The following is a 7,363-nucleotide window of genomic DNA, read 5'->3' as shown; positions in this document are numbered from 1 at the left end:
TGAAGATTATGTCATAGGATCTGAGGATAATGGATACCTCATCTGGGAAGCAATCATCTCTGGACCTTTTTCTCATTCAACAACTTCAAGGATTATTAAAACTCAAAAGGAGTATAACGATCTTCTGAAAGATGTTAAAGATATAGTGCAAGACGAAAAAGATAAATTTCAGTGCAATATCAAAGCGTTAAGATTGATCAGATTTGCTCTTCAATCCGATACTTTTAGGCTGGTAAGTTCATGCACGACTGCAAAAGAGATATGGGACAGGCTGCGTGAACTGTACTCTACAGACGAAGATCTTGAACACTCCATTCAAACCTTACTCTTGTCTGAGTTTGGTGAGTTCAAGCAAGTAGCAGAAGAAACGGTGACTCAAACGTTCGATCGCTTCAATCATCTTCTTAGCAAGATGATCAAACATGACATCGAAAGGAAGCTTATTGAACAGAAGGTTACGTTTTTGAACGGACTCAGATCTGAGTGGAGAGCAGTTGTGCCCACAGTTAAAGCGCACGAGCAATTCAAATCCTATTCTTTGGCAAAACTGGTGGGCATCCTAAAATCTCAAGAAAAGATCGTATTATAGGAGAAAAACGTGGTTTCATGTCTAGGTTCATTGGCCCTCCTGTCAAAAAGCAAAGCGGTGATAGAGGACGAAGATCTCAACTTGGATGATTATGATCTCACGTCCGAGGACTATGCTATGATGGTGTCAAACCCCAAGAGATTCATCAAGAAGAGATTCCCCACTAACAGGAACCGAAACTGGCAAGGGAGTTATAGCTCTGAAAAAGTCAAAGATGAACTGAAGGCTGAAGAGTCAAAGAAGGAACCGAAGGCTGAAGGAGATTCGGGAGTGAGCTGCTATTATTGTGGAGGAAAGAACCACTATGCAAAAGATTGTGTCCTCAAAAAGATGGCAGAAAAGGATGAGGAAAATGATGAAGAAGTTGTGTTGCTGAAAAAGCTTGATGAATTAAGGATGAAGAAATCTGCTGCTAACCCTCCTATGAATGCTTTAATTGTGCAGGGTTCGGTAGCTGATGATGAGTTCGGTGGCGTGGAGGTCTGGTCAACCGACTCCGAAGATGATGAAGTGAGGAAGCCTTCACATGGAAAGGATTATGTAGTGAAAGAAGAGAGCAGTGGAGGAAGATGCTTAATGGTGTCCGAAGTATCTCAGATGAGGGGATACAACACTGATGGTGGGAATGGTGACACAAAGGAACAACAGAATCTGTGCTTTACTGCCAAACCACTCAGCGTGCAGTTCAACGAACTTGATGAACTGATCAAGAAGGTACAATCAGTTTTTGTCTCATTTAAAGTCCCACAATGCTCATATGAAAAGGAATTAAAAAGTGTTAATTCAAGAATCTCTCATCTAGATAGTAGTTTAACTCAAACGCGGGTCACCAATTCTAACCTGACTGACCAATTAAGCAGGGTGTCATCGAAGAGTGAGGAACGGCGGATGTGGATCGAACTAAAGGAGTTGGAATTAATCAAAATAAAAGATGAAAATATTTGTTTGCAAAGAGACAATTTAAAGCTTTTGAAACAGCGAAATGTTTTTTGTTTGATTGCCAAACGTCTTTATACAAATATTACTCAGCTTCATTTGAATTGTGAAATAGGGCAAAAGATTCATCGCATGATTTTACCCTTTCTTGAGTTTAAGGAAGATGAAATTGATGCTGGAGCATATAATTGTGAGAGTGTTATTTCATCTGAGGATGTTAATCCAACATATATGTATGGACTGGACAAAATAGAATCTTTCATTAAATCCAAGGACCACAAGAACATGCTCAAAAACCTTTTGGATGAAAATGATAAACTGAAGCTAAGAACCGAAACCATACAAAAATTTGACTCATTGAATGTCAACTTAAGCTCAGAAAATAAAATTGATGTTGAAAATGCATCTGAGCTTAATGAGGACGATAATATGAGTGAAATTTCTGTAGAGGACACGGTTGATTGTTCAGAATTTGTCAAGAACGAACCCGAGAACCACAAAAATCTCATTTCAGAAAATTCTGTGGAGTTCGCTCGGATGTCCCAACAAAATTCCCCAATCCTTGAAGAGAAGGCAGTCGTATACCAAAAAGTTAGAACCACTCCAAATCAGGTGTACAAGGTCACAAGTGTAACCGAACATCAGACTGCTGAACTCACAGCTATTGTGAACGAAGACAATGCTGATGGCTGTGACGAGTTCTTCTGGTCAGCTCCCATTGACAATGCTGATGAAACGGTAGGTCTGTCTGAAAGGACTTCATGGAAAAGCAAAGGCAGATACGTACCAGAACCTTTGAATAAACATGATAGCTTCAACGTGGCAAGTACCAGTGGTACAAAAGATGTCCCTCAAGAGAAAGAAATTCCTGCAAAAAAAGTCACATCCCCAAGTGAAACTTCATCAGTTCAGAGTGGATCAGCCATCGAAAACCAAAAACATAAAGCTAACATCCATCATCAACCAAAGCGGATGAGAAATCAAAAACGAGAAAGGAATCAGAGATACAGGAAGAATCTCTCAGAAAGAAAACAATTTTGGCAATCGCAAAATGACTATTTCTCACATCAAGATAGGAATTTAAAAACAGAGAAAAATCCTGTTGGATCGACAGAGAGCAATAACAACCGAAAGCAGAGGCTCGGTTCTGAGCAAAACAACAACCGAAAGCAGAGGTTCGGTTCAGAGCAAAATAACAACCGAAAGCAGAGGTTCGGTTCAGAGCATAACAACAACCGAAAGCATAGGTTCGGTTCAGAAAATGATTTCAACCGAAAGCACAGGTTTGGTTCGGAAATCAAAAGAGATCAAAACTCTAGGGTTGGTCCTACTGTTGATCAAAAGCAAAAGAGTCACCTAGAATCTTCAACCAAAAAGTCATACCAATCTGAGCTATCTCATCCTAACTTTTCTAACTCTTCAAAATCTTCTATCTCTTCTCCACCTTGTCCTAAATTCCACTATGTTCCTTCTCAAAAATCTCAGTCATCAGTTGAACAAAAAGGAAAACATAAGGTTTCAGATGTTGAACCAGAATCAATACCAAAAGCGTCAAATCCAAATAAAATCAAAGTTTTCACCATCAAAAAGAAAGATGAAACAACACTAATAAAAAGAACATATTTAGTTGACATCTCTCTTACTATTCCTGTTCCTGTAAAAGGCTCACGTGGACCCAAGAAGCTCTGGGTTCCTAAATCTGCTTAATTTTTGCAGGTTATCAGTGACGAGTAGTTTGACGAAGAATGGTACATTGATAGTGGCTGCTCGCGTCACATGACAGGAAGGAAGGAAGAGCTAAGGGAATTCAGATCTCTTTCAAATGGTGGAAATGTCAAATTCGGGAATAACTCCTTCGGCACCATAAAAGGCTATGGAATGATTACAAATGGTGATTTCACAATAAGGAAGGTTGCATATGTGGAAGGATTACAACATAACCTCATCAGTGTATCTCAACTTGTTGGAGGTACCGGTCTTCAAGTCTCATTCGACGATGAGGGTTCTGAGATAATTGAGAAGAAGACGAAAAGAGTTATTCTCAAGTCGGAGCGTAAAGGCGAAATTTTTCCTTTAAATCTCAAATCCATCAAAGGAAACCCAGCCATCTGCTTATTATCCAAAGCACAATCTGACGAAAGCTGGCTATGGCACCGAAGACTCTCTCATCTCAACTTCAAAGATATCAACAAACTTGTTACTGGAGGTCACGTTAGAGGTCTTCCATTGCTCAAGTATGATAGAGATCATCTGTGTGCTGCATGTGAAATGGGGAAGCAGAGTCGTCAAAGTCATCCATCTATAATAAACACTAAAGTTGTTGAACCACTAGAATTACTTCATATTGATTTATGTGGTCCATCTTCTATCGAAAGCATTGGTGGTAGCAAGTATATTCTTGTTATTGTTGATGACTTTTCACATTTTACATGGGTGTTCTTTCTGAAGCTTAAATCTGAAGCGACTCACAAGCTAAAAGTGTTCATCAAGCAGATTGAAGTACAGCTGAAGAAGGTCGTTCGCAACATCAGAAGTGACAATGGGTTGGAGTTCAAAAATAAAGAATTTGAAGAATTCCTGGAAGAAAAGGAAATCAGTCACAACTTCTCAGCTCCCTACACACCTCAACAGAACGGAATTGTCGAAAGACGAAACCGATCCTTATGTGAAGTTGCCCGAACCATGCTAAGTTTTGCTTCCTTACCTTTATATTTTTGGGCTGATGCTATTTCTGCTGCTTGTTTTACACAGAACAGGTCGTATCTTAACAAGCGCTTCACTCTCACTCCTTATGAGATCATCAACAACAGGAAGCCAAATGTGAAGTTTTTCCATGTGTTTGGTTCCAGGTGTTTCATTTTCAATTCTAAAGAACACCGCAACAAGTTTGATGTCAAAGCTGACGAAGGGATATTTCTGGGCTATTCTCTTACTTCCAAAGCATACAAGGTGTTAAACAAGCGTTCAAGGAAAATAGAAGAAACTTACTACGTGACTTTTGATGATAGCTATGTCAAAAAGCTAAAGGCCAACGAAGACACAGCTGGAGAAATCTTTCCTCAAACTGGCCAAGTCACAACCTCGATCGCTAATCTATTCGAGAACTTCATGGAGCTTTTTGATGAACCAGAGAAGGCCACTCTTTCTGAAGCTAGTGCAGCAGACAACAAGGTAGATCATTTGAAGCAACTTGTTGGCGATGCTGCAAGAAGAATGAATGAAGAAGAATCAGGTTCAAAAGACCCTCCCCAACACAATGCGTCAGTCGAGGGGGAGTATCCACCCTTAGTCGAGGGGGAGGATCCACCATCATCATCCCAGCCGAGCTCACAAGTTGAGGGGGAGCTAAGGTCTCAAACTTCAACCGAAAGCACATTGCCAACCGACAGTACTTCGCCAACCGAAAGTGCCTCACCAACCGAAGGTGCATCAACGCCCGAAAGCTCAGCACCACAAGAAACCACTGTAGCTCAAGATACTCAAGACATTCCTGTAAGATCATTTGTCGAGAGGGAGCATGCTGATATGTCATACGACTTGGACAGTCTGTCCGAACCAGAAGAAATGATAAATGCTGAATTAGATCCATCTTTTGATCCAAACTACCCTCCTCTCACCAAATGGACCAGAGATCATCTTGTCTCTCAAGTTGTTAGTAATGTATCAGATACAGTTCTGACTCGATCACAACTCAAGGCAAAACAAACTTCCTTGTTCTCAAAAGTCGAATTCTGCATGTTTAACTCATTCGTATCAAAAGTTGAACCAAAGACAGTTAACACTGCTCTTGATCACTCCGATTCGGTTCAAGCTATGCAAGACGAACTGAATGAATTTGAAAGGAACAAAGTTTGGCGTTTTATTCCAACTCCTCCAGATGCCTCGGTTGTTGGTCTCAAATGGGTCTTTAGGAACAAACTTGACAAGGAAGGGAACGTTATAAGAAACAAAGCACGTCTGGTCGTAAACTTGACAAGGAGGAAGGCATTAACTATGAAGAGACTTTCGCTCCTGTAGCTAGGCTGGAATCAGTGAGAATATTTCTTGCCTATGCTGCTCACAAAAACTTTGAGGTCTTTCAAATGGACGTCAAGTGTGCATTTCTCAATGGCAAACTCGAAGAAACTGTGTATGTGGAGCAACCTCCTGGATTCGTGAATGAAAAGTATCCCGATCATTGTTACATTTTGGATAAAGCCGTGTATGGTCTGAAACAAGCACCGAGAGCCTGGTATGAAACGCTGACTAAATTTTTAAAGATGTCCAAATTCAAACAAGGTTCGGTTGACCCAACCTTCTTTCGCAAAAAGGAAGGTAACCACCTTATGATCGTTCAAATTTATGTCGATGATATCATCTTTGGCTCAACGAATCCTAGCCTAACAGCTGAATTCAGAAAGCTGATGGAGACTAAATTTGAAATGAGCTCGATGGGTCCTATTAACTTTTTCCTTGGTTTAAATATTAGACAGGGACCTGAAGGCATCTTTATCAACCAGGAAGCTTACACGAAGACTCTCTTAGCAAAATTTGGCATGATGGGAGATTCAAAGGTCAAAGTTCCAATGGCGTTCGGCACTAAGCTCACTCCATCCCTGGATAAACCGGCTGTTGATCTTACGCTTTATCGTCAAATGATAGGCTCTCTAATGTATCTTACTGCTAGCAGGCCTGACATAATGTTTTCTGTTTGTTACTGTGCTAGGTTTCAGGAAAATCCACGGGAGCCTCACATGCTTGCAGTGAAGAACATATTACGTTATCTCAAGAGAACTACCTCTTTAGGTCTGTGGTACCCTTCTAACTCAGGCTTCTTCGTTCAAGCCTACTCAGATGCAGACCTTGGTGGATCTGGCCTCGACAGGAAAAGCACCACTGGCGGCTGCCAATTCCTCGATGGGAAGTTGGTTAGCTGGCAGTCAAAGAAACAAACGTGCGTGTCTTTGTCTACAGCTGAAGCAAAATACATTGCTGCTGCTTCCTGTACCTCTCAAGTGATTTGGATCCAGAGTCAACTTCGAGACTATGGACTCAATATGAAAAAGATCCCACTATATTGTGACTCTGAAAGTGCAATTAGGATTTGTCATAACCCAGTGCAACACTCCAAGACCAAGCACATAGCACTGAGGTATCACTTCATCAAAGATCACGTGGAAGATGGAAACGTTGAAGTACACTTTGTTCGAACCACTGATCAGTTGGCCGATGTCTTTACCAAAGCTCTTCCTGAAGCGACCTTCAACAAAATTCTACAAGGCTTAGGTATGATGGTAGGAGAGTCGGTCCCGAATCCTCAAATCTCTATCTAAGAATCAGGAACCGAAGCAGGCAGACCGCTCGGTCTCTCTCTGCTATGGAGATTTAATGGAACTGAAATAGATAGACCGCTCGGTCCCTCTCTGTTCCAGAATTTTAATGACACCGAAATAGACAGACCGCTCGGTCCCTCTCTGTTCTGAAATTTTAATGACACTGAAATACACAGACCGCTCGGTCTATCTCTGCTTCATCATTTTTGATTAAATTCTGTTGTACATTTTATCTTTTTGTTTTTATTTCTTTTTCAGAAAAATTTCAAAATCACAAAAGCATTTTATCTTTCTGTTTTTATTTCTTTTTCAGAAAAATTTCAAAATCACAAAAACATTTTATCTTTCTGTTTTTATTTCTTTTTCAGAAAAATTTCAAAATCACAAAAACATTTTATATTTCTCTTTTAGAAAAATCTTAAAATACAAAAATATTTTCATTTTTGTTTTTATTCAGTTTCTTACTTATTTCCACTACTCGTTAGTTCTGGTTGGTGTAAGCTTTGCACAGGTAAATACAAGTATC

Source organism: Lactuca saligna, chromosome 4, assembly GCF_052625555.1.
Source record: "Lactuca saligna cultivar CGN05327 chromosome 4, ASM5262555v1, whole genome shotgun sequence".
NCBI lineage: Eukaryota > Viridiplantae > Streptophyta > Magnoliopsida > Asterales > Asteraceae > Lactuca > Lactuca saligna.
Note: the sequence above shows the minus strand (reverse complement) of the source record.